The sequence below is a fragment of the Astatotilapia calliptera genome, unplaced genomic scaffold (assembly GCF_900246225.1).
Source record: "Astatotilapia calliptera unplaced genomic scaffold, fAstCal1.2 U_scaffold_53, whole genome shotgun sequence".
In the NCBI taxonomy this organism is placed as follows: Eukaryota; Metazoa; Chordata; class Actinopteri; order Cichliformes; family Cichlidae; genus Astatotilapia; species Astatotilapia calliptera.
Genome location: NW_020535793.1, coordinates 70,241 through 86,484, shown reverse-complemented (window position 1 = coordinate 86,484; position 16,244 = coordinate 70,241). Strand labels below are relative to the sequence as shown.

General features: G+C 43.6%; 1 long non-coding RNA gene across 1 annotated transcript; it reads right to left on the bottom strand.

The window, feature by feature from the left end:
• Window positions 1-12,609: 12,609 nt before the first annotated feature.
• Window positions 12,610-13,425, bottom strand: LOC113018282 (uncharacterized). Its single transcript, XR_003271744.1, has 3 exons — window positions 13,072-13,425; window positions 12,803-12,981; window positions 12,610-12,716 (listed from the first exon to the last, which is right to left on the bottom strand). It is a non-coding gene; the product is annotated as an uncharacterized LOC113018282 (long non-coding RNA).
• Window positions 13,426-16,244: the final 2,819 nt, after the last annotated feature.

The following is a 16,244-nucleotide window of genomic DNA, read 5'->3' as shown; positions in this document are numbered from 1 at the left end:
AGTTTAAAGGAAATCACACAATCAGACTTGACATCAAGTGTATGTCCAGTTGCTTTTCATTTTGGTCTAGACAGAACAGGTGCCGATGGAAGCATTAGGCATTTTTTGCATTCACATATCCAGGAATATCCATCATTTTGTCCTCAGTATGAGCCTTTCAAAAATCACCCATTTGTGCCCTCTGCAGCGTTTGAGCGTGTTGGCACTTCAGGTTGGTAAATTGTCAAAACTCACAAACCGAGGGCAGGTCTGTCTGGAAAACGCAAAAGAACCAAAAGCCTTTATCTCCGCTCTGAGGAGTTTGATGGCAGCTCCCAGCGGTCCTGTGATCTCTGGGGTGAATGAAGCTGGGATGCTTTCAGTCACAGGATATAGCTGTGCGCGCCCGCGCGACTGCGACCGCGCTTTGCATAAAAGGCTACCGAGCACTGCAGCAGCAGCAGCAGCAATAAACGACATCACGGAACAGCCTCAGTCTGAGCTGCTTAAGTTGATTACGCTTGTATTGGACACTTTGCTAAAAAGAACTCGGGAACTATTGTTACAATACCTGACCTTTAGTTTGAATTTGATGATTTATGATCATCACATATTCAGACCAATGCATTAGAGGTTCCCTCAAGATAAAGTTAAAGGTCCCGTTTGGACTATTTTACACTGACATGCCAGAATAATAAGGACAGAAAATGAGAAACTGATATATGTTAAAGTCATCCACATCACCAAGAACCGAGCAGCCCATTGGTCAATACCTGTTTTCATGGAGATTAATTCCTAGACTGCCTAAAGGAATACCAAGTGGACCCCCCCCCCCCCCCCCCCCCCCCCCCCCCAGGTGACGGTGACATTGTGCCCTAAAACTGTAAGATTTTTATTAGTGCTTTGTAACAAAAGTTCACAGCAATAGTGACCTCAAAGAAACTTTATAGATACAAACCAGATGATCCAATCTTTCCCTCTATGAGCAAACACTCAGCAACAGTGGGCAGGAAGTAGGGAGAGCGGAGAAACAGGAAAAAAGCACAAATCACAGGAGACAGAAAACATTAAAGTTAATAACATGCAGTAGGTTGGGTGAGAGAGGTTCTCACCCCAGCAGCCTGAGCCTGTAGCAGCATAATGCTGGCAGAGGGTGACCTGATCCAAGTTTTTACAAATGCACAAATTAATTTTTATGTTAGCTACGTAATGCAAATGTCTGACACCCCGTTAACCTACCAGATCCCTAACACAAGGTGAATGTCATTTCAGACAGCACTGATGTTCAAAGAGCACAGAACTGAACTTTTAGCAAGAGCATGTTGTGTGTGCTGTCTGCTGCATGCTTTCTCCAGGCAGCACCTTTACTGTATTTCCAGTGGTCAGAAGGTTTCGGAAGTGGACTACTTCCTGCTGCGCGATACATGTAAAAAAGGACAAGAGAGGGTTCTTACCTCTCGAATCATAACCAGAATCTGGTTCCACAAGAGAGGAACCTGAAAGCTAAAGGCTCTACTGCCCTTCTACATTTTTAAAGAATAGTTGACACAACAGAAAGTCTGATCTACAAATAAAATGGAACCTACAAAAAGTTCAATGTGATTAACAATATAAAGCAAACTTTAAAGCCATCTGTCAAAGGCTGCCTTAAAGGTCAGTCTCCAAAATGTACACTATCCTGTGGTTGGTTTAGTTGGTTGTAATGTTAACACGTTTTCTGTGATTTAGCAAATGAACACTAAATGACATTCAGTGAAAAGGGAGGCAGTAAAAACACAGCAAGCATTTTTGTGGGTCAGTGACAGAAGTTTTTGAGGGAATGTAAAAAAAATACATTTTTCCCCCCTAGAGCTAAAGCTTCATGAAGCAGTGCTGGAATCTGGAAATCCAGCCTTAAGCATTCCAACATGCACATACACATTTATGATCCTTACACATAACATTTAAAGTTAGAAGGCTGAAAGAAAGTAACTATGTTCCTGTGAGGCAAAGAACAGAGAGCAAAACAGAGGAAAGACAGGACAGGACAAGGGAAGAAACAAGGAGAAGAGATTAAAAGTCTTCAAAAGAAAAGGGAAGAAAGCACAGATATGGTGGTGATATCAAGATGAAGCTTATTTGGATGAAAGAAGTCAAAGCAGGGTCAGTTGGCACCTGTGTGTGTGTGTGTGTATGTCTAGAAAATCCAGCCTGTGTTGGACCAAACTTCCCCCCAATTAAAGCCTATTTAGGCTGACAGAGGCTAATACCCTAACACAAAAAAATCCACCTCGTTCCTTGCATCTTCTGTGAAAGGGTTTAGTGTAACCAACAGGCAGACAAATGAAGACAAAGAACCGGAATGATGGAGGGGAAATGGGTCAGAACCGATTCTGATCTTGAATGGCCTCACTGGTACCATGACACTGTCACTTCCTCCTGGCATACAGCTTCTTCTCTGAACTCCCTGATGCATCCCACTTGCTCTTTTTTTCTTCCCTCCATCTTATCCAATGTTGTCTGTCTTTGTGCCAGCAGCACTCTGTGCCATCAAAGACTCTTTGAAAACGTACTGGTCACATTTTCTTGGAACATGAGAGCTTTCTTGAAGGCCCAGAACATTAAAAAGAAAAACAAAATGCCCAATGATATTAATCTGCATGTCTGATTTTACACATTTGATGACAAAGAGACGGCATCAAATAGGTTAGTCTGTATCATTCACAACAACTCTCAGAGGGTTAGTTTTTCTCTGTACTCCCCCTGGTGTTTTGCCTTTATTGCACATCATTTAATCCAATAAAAAGAACTGCTGAAGGGGGAACTGGTTTGCTAAGCAAGCTTGATTGCTTAGTCGGGACAATATAAAGCAGACTCCTGCCATTTTACTGCCTACAAAACATTCCTTTTGTGTGGAGCAGTCAATACTCCAACAGATTAGGGTTAAATGAACTGGTGCACAAAGCTGACAAATTTCTGCACTTCAAAAGCACTGATCCAGAGAGCAAGATTAGAACACTTAAGACAGCTTGCTATTACTTAACATATAATTGTGGGGATTTAGCTCATCCCTTCAATTGGATCCACTGACTCATATTAAATCACTTTATAGTCAGCAGTAAGTGGAATTTTTCTGCAGAGAAGCTCAAAGTTAAACTATGCAAAGTAGTCCAAAGCAGATGACTTCTATTTCAAGGCAGTCAACATCAGCAGTGCATTAAGTTCATAGAGGCTTGTTTGCAAAAACCAAAAAACTGAGCTGCCCTTCTTTTGGCTAATGTTAGACAATGTTCACGCATTCAAATTCAAGTCTATCTTGTTTTGTTCCAGGGTTGATCTGGTTAGCTGGCAATGTTAAAATTTCTTTATCAGCAGAGCTAACTGTCTTCAAACTATGTGCAGCTGGATGAACATATCTTGCTTTTTAATATTTTCCTTGGTAAAATCATATCATTCTTAAAATACAACATCTCCGGCTAATATGATGAGACGGATCTACAGTTGTGGTCAAAAGTTTACATACACTTGTAAAGAATATAATATAATGGCTCTACCGAGCGTCCCGTTATTTCTAAAACTCTGATTTTTCTCTGATAGAGCGATTGGAACAAATACTACTTTGTCACAAAAAACATTCATGAAGTTTGGTTCTTTAATGACTTTATTATGGGTTAACAGAAAAAAGTGATCACATCTGCTGGGTCAAAAATATACATACAGCAACATGAATTAGCAATTTTGGTGACTTAGAAAGTTGTCAGTGAACTGAGCTTCATAGCATGGCCTCTTAACTTCTTGTGAGTGATTATGAGTGACGACAGCTGGTGACTTCTCTTAGACCAGTTAAATAGGGCTCATTGGATACAAACGCCCACAAATGCTACAATGGGAAAGTCAAAGGAGCTCAGCATGGATCTGAAAAAGCGAATTATTGACTTGAACAAGTCAGGAAAGTCACTTGGGGCCATTTCAAAGCAGCTGCATGTCCCAAGAGCAACAGTGCAAACAATTGTTTGTAAGTATAAAGTGCATGGCACTGTTTCGTCACTGCCAAGATCAGGAAGAGAACGCAAGCTATCACCTGCTGCTGAGAGAAAATTGGTCAGAAGGGTAAAGAGTCAACCAAGAATCACCAAAAGGCAGATCTGCCAAGAATTTGAAGCTGCTGGAACACAGGTGTCATTGTCCACAGTCAAACGTGTTTTGCATCTCCATGGACTGAGAGGCTGCCGTGCAAGAAGGAAGCCCCTGCTCAAAAAGCGGCACCTTAAGGCTCGACTGAAGTTTGCTGCTGATCACATGGACAAAGATAAGACCTTCTGGAGGAAAGTTCTGTGGTCAGACTAAACAAAAATCGAGCTTTTTGGCCACAATGCCCAGCGATATGTTTGGAGGAGAAAAGGTGAGGCCTTTGACCCCAAGAACACCATGCCTACAATAAAGCATGGTGGTGGGAGTATTATGCTGTGGGGCTGTTTTGCTGCCAATGGAACTGGTGCTTTACAAAGAGTAAATGGGACAATGAAGAAGGAGGATTACCTTCACATTCTTCAACATAGCCTAAAATCATCAGCATGAAGGTTGGGTCTTGGGCGCAGTTGGGTGTTCCAACAGGACAATGACCCCAAACACACATCAAAAGTGGTAAAGGAATGGCTAAGTCAGGCTAGAATAAAGGTTTTAGAATGGCCTTCCCAAAGTCCTGACTTAAACCCCATTGAAAACACGTGGACAATGCTGAAGAAACAAGTCCATGTCAGAAAGCCATCAAATTTAACTGAACTGCACCAATTCTGTCAAGAGGAGTGGTCAAAGATTCAACCAGAAGCTTGTGGATGGCTACCAAAAGCGCCTAATTGAAGTGAAAATGGCTAAGGGACATGTAACCAAATATTAGCACTGCTGTATGTATATTTCTGACCCAGCAGATGTGATCACTTTTTTCTGTTAACCCATAATAAAGTCATTAAAGAACCAAACTTCATGAATGTTTTTTGTGACAAAGTAGTATTTGTTCCAATCACTCTATCAGAGAAAAATCAGAGTTTTAGAAATAACGGGACACTCGGTAGAGCCATTATATTATATTCTTTACAAGTGTATGTAAACTTTTGACCACAACTGTATGTATAGTATCAAACAGCATTTATTTCATTGACCAGTACATCAGTAAATTTTTGTCATGTACAAGTCCACTGTCATCATTATTCGGTGTACATTATATACACTGGTCTCCAAGTTGTTGTACAGACACATAACATACAGTAATGTTCAGGGCTGTCAGACAACGGTAAAAGAAGGTGAAAAGCTGGGTGGACATCAAAAATATGACTGGTTGGCAAGGGATTGCTTGCTGTTGCTAGGTGAATTTAGAGAAATTTACTTGCCATTAATTGTAAGGAAGACGATGACTCATTTGAAAACACTCACCAATTACTCGCAAAGCAGTAGTGATACTGCGAAGAGTACAATGCAAAGGGGAAACAGTAGCTGCTCGCCTAAAAGTTGTTTCTTAGTTTGTTGATTTCAACAGTAAGGCACAGATTTTATTTCAGATGAGAACCTTCCCTGTTTCTGTTCTAATATTGCACTTTAGTAATAAGGGTCAGTACTACTCTGTAGAGAGTTAGCGTTTGTGTTTGCACACAAAGAGGTTTTTGGTGAAGCACCATTTTTGAAACCACTTACACCCAACAACTGCCAACAACCTCTAAGACCTATTCACCAGCCAGTAGGGTAATACAGATTTTCCCTAGCACCAAGGAATTGCTGACTGATTGTAACCCAATTTCATGGCAAAGCATGTAATAGACATACCAGTCCACTGTGTCCAGTTCACACTTTGCCTTTTCAAAGCATGACATGGACACGTATGCAGAAGTTGCAGTACCAGCAGGGGAAGCCGTGATACTGGATTGGCTAACTGGTCTCAAGGTCTGTGTGTGATGATCCTTAATTTCTGCATCTTAAAGTCTTTCCTCCATAAAGACAACATTTGACAACCTCCCCTGAACCCTTAATGATCAATCATGACATCTCAGTATATCAATAAAGACTATCAGAGTAGTTCGTCGGGTTTTCCAAGGGTAGCTAAATAGGCAGCTGATGCACACCCAGTCATTTTGTTCAATGAGCAGGCCTAAAACATGACAACATCTCAGTCCAGGAAAGGCTTTGAATGGGCAAAGAGTTAAACACAGGACAAATAACATGCCACTTATCATGTTTGTTCAATTTTGGGAATTTCTGAGGGCAGCAACAATTTCCACAACTATATATGGCATATGAGAATCAGCATTGTGAGATGAGAAAAAAAGTGAATCTTGGTGAAATCACAAATTAAATGTCATTGGCTGGTGTGAAAATGTCTCCTTTATGAACTCCAGTGTGTTGCTTTATAATCTTGACTCTTTTTTGATTATATCTATTTTTGTTAATTGTTATATATTGTTTTCTAACTAGGAGATTTTTTTCTTTACAGTCTCTTCTCCTTCTTCTTTCCTCCTCTCCTTCTTTTTCTCCCACATAAATCTGTTCTGTCTTTCTCCCACATAACTTTCCAAGATATAAAGTTTATTTATACGAACCCAGGGGAAAAGTTAGTTGTATCATGTTTTTTTTTCTTCTTTTCATTTTCATTTTCCTTTTCATTTTTTACAGTTCCCAGACATGTCACCATGTTTAGTGTCTGCGTTCAATGGCACTTCAGCAAGGTTTGCTTTACTCAGCTCCACCGCCCAAACTGTTGTTTTCTAGAATATGGGAATGCCACCAGTGGGACCAGAGTAAAATGAAAACAGAAGAATTAAATGTTGGAGATAATGAGCAGCAAGCCAAAAAAAAAGTGTTTAAGAGACACAGAGACCGTTACAGTTAATCCAGCAGGGGATAAAAAGTTTTATGAGCAGGGCGGGTTTAAGGGTTATCCCCAACTTTATTCACAAAACCAAACACATGGTGGAAAAAAAACCCTTTACGCACATTTTCCCTTCCAATCTCTCTTCAGGCCAGGCGACATTAGTTATTATGAGCTCTTTCAAAAGAAAAGAAAAATAAAAAAGGTCAGAATGGATTGCGCTGTTAAACCCAGAGCAAGTCCACTTTTGGATATGTGCCAAAACCTATTGTGTTATGCAGGAATATTTGGTCCCAAGCCAGCTAGAGAGACTTATCCAGGATTACAATCTCATACATGCAGGCATTCACCTATATGTAACGTCACCTCATTACCACCACCACCCTTTCCACTCGCCTGTTGATCTCAGGCCACAAGGCTCTGACAGAATGCTTTATTTAGGCCTATTTGGGAAACTGAAAACACAGGGCCCTTGTGCTGTGTGAAGTCAGAGTCATGAAGACAGAAAGCCAGCTTAACTGGAAGGGGTATACAGTAAGTGCTGGACCTCCCACCCATCAGAAACAGACGTACTGACTGAAGCTGAAAGCACTCAGAGTGCACACCACGAAAAATGCTGCAAACATTGTTGTTCCTTAAAATATATGGGACGTTTTGTAACTGGACAATGTAACTGGATATGTCTTCCTTTGATATAACTGAGGAACATTTCTACTACGGGACAGACATGTTGCTACTTTCTTATCAGAGCCCCGGGACAAAACACCGCTGATTCTGAGCGAGTACCTCTTGTACTGTTGTTACAATCTGTATTCTCTGTCTGCATGTTCAGATGATAAAGACAAAAAAAAGCTGCTTGTTCAGATAAGGAAATCAAAGCAATGAGGCAAAAACACAGCTAGGAGATGCTATAGCGATGATCCCCAGCATGTATAGGATTTACTTTGTTACTTTGTTAAAAAGTGCCTTTCTCTTAACTTCAGGCACTCACACATAGAAGTAATGGAAATGTTTTCCACGACTCAGACAAAGGTAAGGAAAAGTAAGAAACAAAAGATCTGGCACTGCTCACAAAGGTGGGGCACATCTTGAGGTTTGGAGCTTATGACCGTAATTGCATTTGGCTTCACTGCCAAATGGTAATTCACTCTACAACCAGCTCACAAAAGCTAATTAATGGTCTAAACACGAGTGGCACTTTTTATGAAAATGGTGCATGCAGGGAGTTTGGTTGGAGAAACAACCAGCCAAAGAAGAACTGCAACCACAGAAGCTTTTAGCACAATCAGCAGCAAACACATGGAAAGACATGATAAACCCCATTTATGTCTCTCAGTGTGTAGTCAGTGCTGTGGGTTACTTAAATGGTATGTAAAGTTTGTATGTATGTACTCTTATGTAAGGTTTTTGTCAAAGCTATGATGCTGCTCATTCACATTAGTGAGAGGGCGTCTGGTAATCCCAATTTATTATTTTCCAACATGCAGCTGTTGTGAAGGAACTCATTCTCCTCCAAACCAAATTTGGCTTCCAAAACAAGAAAAATCAGTGAAGGGAAAAAGGGGGGAAAAAATGCAGTCCCAACAGGATGCATGTTTGCTGAAAATATTGTAGGAGCTCGTACAGCGAGGCACTGATACCAAAGAATACCTCGTATGTGCAGGTGGGATTTCACACGCAAGTATTATATTGCACTCTAGGATTAGCATGTATTGAATTCTGAGTTACATGTACAATCAAAATAGTCTATTTATGATCTTATTGCTACACTTCTTGTGTTTTGCTTAAAGAAAACTGAAAAAAAAAACCAGTTCAGCTGTTTCTTCAGTGATTATTGTGTGAGCATGCAAATTCTGCATGACTCAGAGGATCAGCGAAGATTTTATGATGCTCTGTCTGAGCCTTCTGACCCTCACCCTCCTGTGGTGGATATTAGACTCAAGGCAAATTTTAATTTCACATAATTTCACAATTATCTTTGCATCACTTTATCAATTTCTCTTCGATTATTACATTGCCATTCCTGCAAAATGTTCCAAAAAAGATCCTGTGCAAAATATACTGGTTCACTGATGTATTGACCAATTGTTGCTATTAGTGTGTCGGCCTTGTTGACTGACCTGGTTAATGCAAAATGTGATCGATGGTGGCCAATATTTATGTGTTGCATCAAATCAGTTTTTGTGCTGGCTAAATGTTTAGAGATAGTGAGATGAAATGTTACAAAACTATCAGAAAGCATCATGATGACAGTTTAAAGGGTACAAAGGGAAAAATGCATAACAGGATAAACTCCTTGAGATGAGCTCAGGATTTCATAAGTACTGTAGCCATAGGAGATTTTGAATATAAACATAATGCAGTGATTTGAAAATCATGTAAATTTTAAAAAATAGTCCAAAGTGAACATATCAAATTCATAAACTGTTTTCATTTTTTTTTTTTTTTTTTTAGAGGGAATTACACTGTGCGTCATGCCACGTGTGCCAGTGCACTTCTGTAGCGTCACAGGTGCTGGCTTTTGAGATGTGCGATGATAACAATGTAACTGTTATCTGATGACTCTGATCTTTAGTCTGTAGGAGGACGGGGGCTGTGGAAGTTATGATTTCCAAAATGAATTTCAAAGGAGAGTCCAGGTAAGGAATCGTCGCCCTCATTGTAAGAAGAGCTGGGCTCCTATCGATGATCCTGCCGTTTTCAACACTTTTCAATTTGTCCAAGGCCACATCAGCTCAGATTGTCAGTACCACTTTGTGGTGGTATGACGTCCTCTTGAACTGTTTTGCTGCCACAGCTCATCTGCTCAGCCACTGTGAGTTCTTCTGCTACCTAAAAATGAATATCAAGTTGGGATTTTGACAAGGTGAGGGCAGGGGAACCACAAATGGGGGGCCTAGGGTCCACTGGCCACCCCACAAAATTTAAATTAGGATCTATTAATAAGAAAATAAGATCTATTGTATACTGCAGAGGCACAAGCGCAAAGTAGTGAGTGGGACTTTCACTGAGAGACCAAAAAAATAACTCAGATGCTAAAGATTGCATGGGCATATGAAGCGCCTTGAGGCGACTTTTGTTGTGATTTGGCGCTATATAAATAAAATTGAATTGAAATTGAATTGAAGAAGATTACCTTAGACATGAACTGGTCCAGTTAAAGATCAGGTAAAGTTAAATTAAAAGGCTCTTTTGAGTCTCGGATTTTAATCACACCTCATATATTAGTGATAACGTGATAACATAGAGCATGTGTCATCTTTTCAGAACACACTGTACACAGTATTTATTCTGTTAGCATTACATATAAATTCTTGCCTCTGTACATCACTACTGTTGATTTTAAATCAAACAATAAAGATGGCAAATCACTCAGAATAATAACAATTACAACAATCCTGACATGTGTACCCTTTAAGGATAAAGAGGACAAACAATCTGAAAGAGAAATAAGGGACAAAACTAATGATTACTTTTAACATATGTTATAATTCAACCCATTTAGAACTTTTTTCCCTAATGTGTCCTGATACAGACTATCTGCCACATCCAGCCAGCTGCAGAGGGTTCACACCTCTTCCCTTTTCCTCTTCCTCCAATTCTATCACCTCCCATAATAATGTTGGCCAATTGATTTATGTATGTAAGGTGATGATCAACATAACTGTAATTGGCACAGCTGGTTTAGAGTGACCAAAAAAAGAAAGAAAAAGAAAACAAGAAGCGGTTCATTTGGATTGACAGGCTTATCCCAGCTGACAGCTGGTAGGGAAGCTATGAGTCCACAATGTGAAAACAGACTCCGCTGGACGGTCTGACCAGTGGAACATTTGATTCAGATGATTGTGTGTCCTCGATTGTTCATCGTCTCAGTTGGGAGGCTTTAATCTCCTCTACGGAAATAATTGGGAGGCAGTGAGGGAGTTAATTGTGTTTTCCACTGATGAATCATCAGGAAGTATTGCCCCCCCCCCCCCCCCGTGCACACACACACACACACACACACACACAAACATACACGGTCAGGCCGGCATTCATGCACACACACAGACCACACACATACTGTACACTTGCACTTTGTGTGTTCACATACACCGTTCCAGAGTAAGACAAACTGTAAACAACACACATTTAAAAAAGACACGAGCACATGAGCCTCTCTCTTTTTTATCATTCTCATTTTCAGCCTCTCTCACCCTCTCTGATACTTTATTTTACCCATTTCAAAAGATTAAGAAACCAATTAGTAAAGCTCTCACAGCAGCTATTACCACGCTGGGAACTGGGGAGAGAAGAAATCCCCGTCTCTCCTCTTCCAAAAGAAGGATTTCTCTCTCATTGTCGCCAGGTTGGGAGCGAAGGATGTGGGGTGTATTTGGAGTGCTGCTGATGTGGTAATTTTGGCTCGGAAACAATGCTACGCTGTGTAAAGAAGGGGTTTTGGAGGGAAGTAGCAGAGCTGGTGTTTTTTGCGGTGTGTGTGTGCTTTTGTGCTCACATGTGATACACACACTCAAATTAAGGTGACATCATGGCATCGCTCCGAAGGTCAAACTAGGTTCCAGATGAAGGAGGAAACATCGAATTAACTCCGAATCAGGACGTGGACACAGACGCTTTGCAATAAGCAGCAAGAATAGACATAGTGGGAACAGACTGGGAACAGACTGGGAACAGAAGGGTTTTCCTGTGTGAGTGTTGTTGGAAAACAAATAAAGGGAAAATGATTTAAGGAGTAAAAAGTTGGTCAAAATTATGAAAAAATAAGCTTCTCAAAGCAGCTGTAACATTTCCTTCCCTGTGGTGTCAAATAACTTTTTTTTTTTTTATCAAAGCTGCTGAGGTGTCAGAGTGACACATCAGGTTTCTTTAGGTTCTTAAAAAAAGACACATACAGGATACCCTTCTGTAGCCTTCTGACTCTGTGCATGTTGTGGGGAGGATTTTCAGCATGGGCAGTAGGTTTCTTGTTTTGACTGCTCTGACTTTTATAATGTTATTGTGTTAGTGCAGAAAGCAGTTTGGCTGCAGTGCATCATCATGATTTGATTACTGGCCCATCCAAAAATTTCCTGCACGCTGAAATTATGTAAAGAATTTCATTGCCATAACTCTGCATTTCAGGACTGCAGAGTTTACAATCTATTCAGATTTTCAACATTTTCTCATCTAACATGACAATAAAATTTAAATAAAAGTAGGCTGACTATCTTTAATTATTATGATTGTAATTGCATTATTTGTAGATCTACATGCATGCCCCTACACAAACACTGCAATGGTTACAATGCATTGCTTAACAAGCACTTCATAGCTGACTGGAGAGCAGAATTTCGGACTGTATGATAATTTTGTTATGGATATTATTGGACATTTCTGTACCTGTACCTCCTGATCGACTACAGAATAGCGGATCAATAGACTGACTTTTTGATTTTATCTGCAAAAAACAAATCAAGTTTGCATTCTCCTCCTGCTGTTATCATTGTACCGGTTAGTTACACTTAAGGGGGCGTGTCCAAATGAAGCCCATGTTGAGGTCCATATAGTTCTTCAGAATATCACATGACGAAAGACAAAAGAGGCTCCTCTGAAATGATGTGACTGCCTCGTTATGATTCATGATTCAAGCTTTCAAAAACACACGGGAATTATTTATTTGTGTGAACTTGTTACGGCCGAGACCGTTTCAGACGAGTGACAGGACTCAAACGCAAAACGCCGAACAGCTCGTAAGTATATTTTAAGAATAATGTTTAATGTTTACACAAAATATTCATAAACAAAAGGTGAGAGTAGACGTTAAACTAAGTAACGATCTGGTCCGGGTCAGAGAGGACAGCTATTCCAGGGATTGGACTGGAAAGCAAGTCACATAGGGTCCAGGAAAAGGTCGGGGTCACTGTAACAGAATGCAAATGTTCAAAACACAGATAAGGAGGCATATGAATATATTGTTGGCTCAGAATCCTCCTTCGTACTGCGTACTTGCCAACGGAGGTCGGAGATGACATAGAGGGGTGAGTAGTCCGGGTGTGTAAATCCAAAAAACTCCTGGCGTGGAGGCAGAGAGGCAGGTAGGTAATTTTGGTAATAGCCTGAGGGACTGCCAGAAGGTCCAGCATCCAAGTAGAAGCTCTTCGACAGGGGTTGACAGTTAGGTGTAGCTAAGAAGAGGCGCACAAAAAACAAACATATAGTGAGGCAAGGTGATTCACAAAAACACGTAGGGAATTATGGTGGTGGCCTGCACTGACTGATGTTAGCAGAGAATCTGGCGAAGAGAGATTGAGAACGCTGGCCTTATGAGTCCCCGGCTAATTACCCACAGATGTAAGCGATCAGCAAAAACACTGAGGCCCCTCCCAGGGGTGGAGACGCCGGCTCGGAGGGAGACACACTGGCACACACCCGGACCATGACAGTACCCCCCCTCAAGGGACGCCACCTGGCGGCCGACCAGCACCCGCCCCACGACGTGACCTAAGAAAATCAGAAACCATCACAGAGTCAAGCATCAAAGAACGAGGAACCCAAGAACGCTCCTCCGGCCCATAACCCTCCCAGTCCACCAAAAACTGCAGCCCCCTACCCCGCCGCCGCACATCCAGAATGCGCCGGACAGAGAACGCAGGGTGCCCGTCAACGAGCCGGGCGGGAGGCGGGGGCACCGGAGGCGGGCACAGACGACTAGACACCACCGGCTTCACCTGAGAAACGTGAAAGACCGGGTGAACCCGCAAGGCAGCAGGCAAACGGAGCTTGACAGCCGTAGGGCTGAGGACCCTGTCCACAGAATAGGGGCCGATGTAACGAGGAGACAACTTGCGGGAGGATGCCCTGAGAGGGATGTCCTTCGCGGCGAGCCACACCTTCTGCCCCGGCGAGTAAACAGGCGCAGGAGACCGGCGACGGTCGGCACAGCCACGTTGGCGAGCCACAGCTCGCAACAGCGCCTCCCGCGTACGAGACCAGACCCGACGGCAGCGCTGCAGATGATGCTGGACCGAGGGGACAGCAAGATCAGCCTCCTCCTCCGGAAACAGGGGCGGCTGATAACCCAAAGAGGCCTCGAACGGTGACAGCCCAGTAGCAGACGAAACCAAGGAGTTGTGGGCATATTCCACCCACGGCAGATACGAGGCCCAAGTCGCAGGGTTATGACAGGTCACACAGCGGAGCGCGGCCCCAAGCTCCTGATTTAAACGTTCCGTCTGGCCGTTCGTCTGAGGATGGTAACCAGAGCTCAGACAAGGCCTGGCCCCCAAAGCAGCGCAAAAAGAACCCCAAACTTGGGACGAAAACTGCGGACCCCTGTCCGAAACTATTTCCACAGGAATGCCATGAAGCCGAAAAACATGGTCCAACAACAACGTAGACGTCTCAGCCGCAGTGGGCAACTTCTCCAAAGCGACGAAATGAGCAGCCTTAGAAAACCGATCCACGACCGAGAGAATAGTGGTCTTCCCAGCCGAAACCGGGAGTCCCGTAACAAAATCCAGGGCGATGTGGGACCAAGGGCGATGAGGCGTAGATAACGGCTGCAACAGCCCAGCAGGACGGTGAGTACGCGACTTACACCTGGCACACAAAGGGCACGCAGCCACATATTCCCGAACATCTTTGTCCAGAGTGGCCCACCAAAAATGTCTCTTAACCATAGAAGTCGTCCTGCCCCTGCCCGGGTGACACGCAAACCTCGAAGCGTGCACCCATTCCAGTACCTTGGAGCGAGCAGCCGCGGGAACAAAACGCCGGTTAGTCGGTCCCGTGCCCGGATCCGGTTCCGTCCGGAGGCCCCGGTTGATGGCGTCCTCCACCTCCCAGGTAATAGCCCCCACCGTACAGCCGGCCGGAAGAATGGTGGAAAACTCCGCCGGACCCGCGTCCGAGTCAAACTGCCGAGAGAGGGCATCCGGTTTGGTGTTGCTGGAACCCGGGCGATAGGAAATGGAAAAGTTAAAACGTGCAAAAAACAGCGACCAACGAGCTTGACGTGCATTCAACCTCTTCGCACCGCGTAGGTACGTCAAGTTCTTATGATCCGTCCACACCAGGAACGGTAGCGCCGCACCTTCCAGGTGATGACGCCACTCCTCCAACGCCAACTTAACGGCAAGCAGTTCCCGGTCCCCCACATCATAGTTCCGTTCCGCTGGTGAAAGCCGCCGAGAAAAAAAAGCGCACGGTCGCAGCTTAGAGGAGGGGCCGGCACGTTGTGAAAGCACAGCCCCCACCCCCACATCAGAAGCATCCACCTCCACAATAAAAGCCTTAGACGGGTCGGGTTGAGCGAGGACGGGCGCAGTAGAAAACAGATGTTTCAGTTTCGTGAACGCGCCGTCTGCTTCGGCGGACCAGCCGAACGGAAGCTTCGTAGAGGTAAGGCGTGTAAGCGGAGCCGCCACCAGACTGTAGTTCCTTATGAACCGACGATAGAAATTCGCAAATCCCAAAAACCCCTGGAGTTGCTTGCGAGTAGAAGGCACAGGCCAGTCCGTGACCGCCTTCACCTTAGCCGGATCCGTCTTCACCTGCCCCCCTGCCAAAATGTATCCCAGGAAAGAGACCGATGTCAAATGAAACTCACATTTCTCAGCCTTGGCATACAGTCTGTTTTCCAAGAGGCGTTGAAGGACAGCTCGGACATGTGAATGATGCTCAGCCAAAGTTTTAGAAAAAATAAGAATGTCATCTAAATAGACGAACACAAAACGGTCGATGAAATCCCGTAGGACATCATTTATTAGGGCCTGAAACACCGCTGGAGCGTTCGTTAAACCGAAAGGCATAACGAGATACTCGAAATGGCCCAGGGGGTATTAAACGCGGTCTTCCACTCGTCACCCTGACGGATTCGCACCAAATGATAAGCATTGCGAAGATCTAACTTAGTGAACACCGTGGCACCCTGTAGCGATTCAACAGCGGAGCTAATGAGTGGCAAGGGATACTTATTTTTAATAGTGACGTCATTCAAGCCCCTGAAATCAATACACGGCCGAAGAGACCCATCCTTCTTGTCTACAAAAAAAAAAACCCAGCCGCCACGGGGGATGAAGACGGACGGATTAACCCAGCCGCTAGTGAATCCCTAATATACTCCTCCATCGCAGCACGTTCTGGCCTAGAGATACTATATAACCGGCTCTTGGGCAGGGACGCTCCGGGGAGCAAATCAATCGCACAGTCATAAGGACGATGGGGCGGTAGAGACTACGCTTTGATCTTACTGAATACTTCCCGCAAATCATGATACTCAGGCGGCACCCCGGAGAGATCGGGGACATATTCGTCAGTCCCCGTAGCCTCCCCCGGGCCGGGAAAACGGGCGGAAGTCAGACAATTTGAGTGGCAAAAAGGGCTCCAGCTGACAACCCTTTGCCCCTCCCAATCCAAGTGCGGATTGTGTAAGCACAGCCAGGTATAA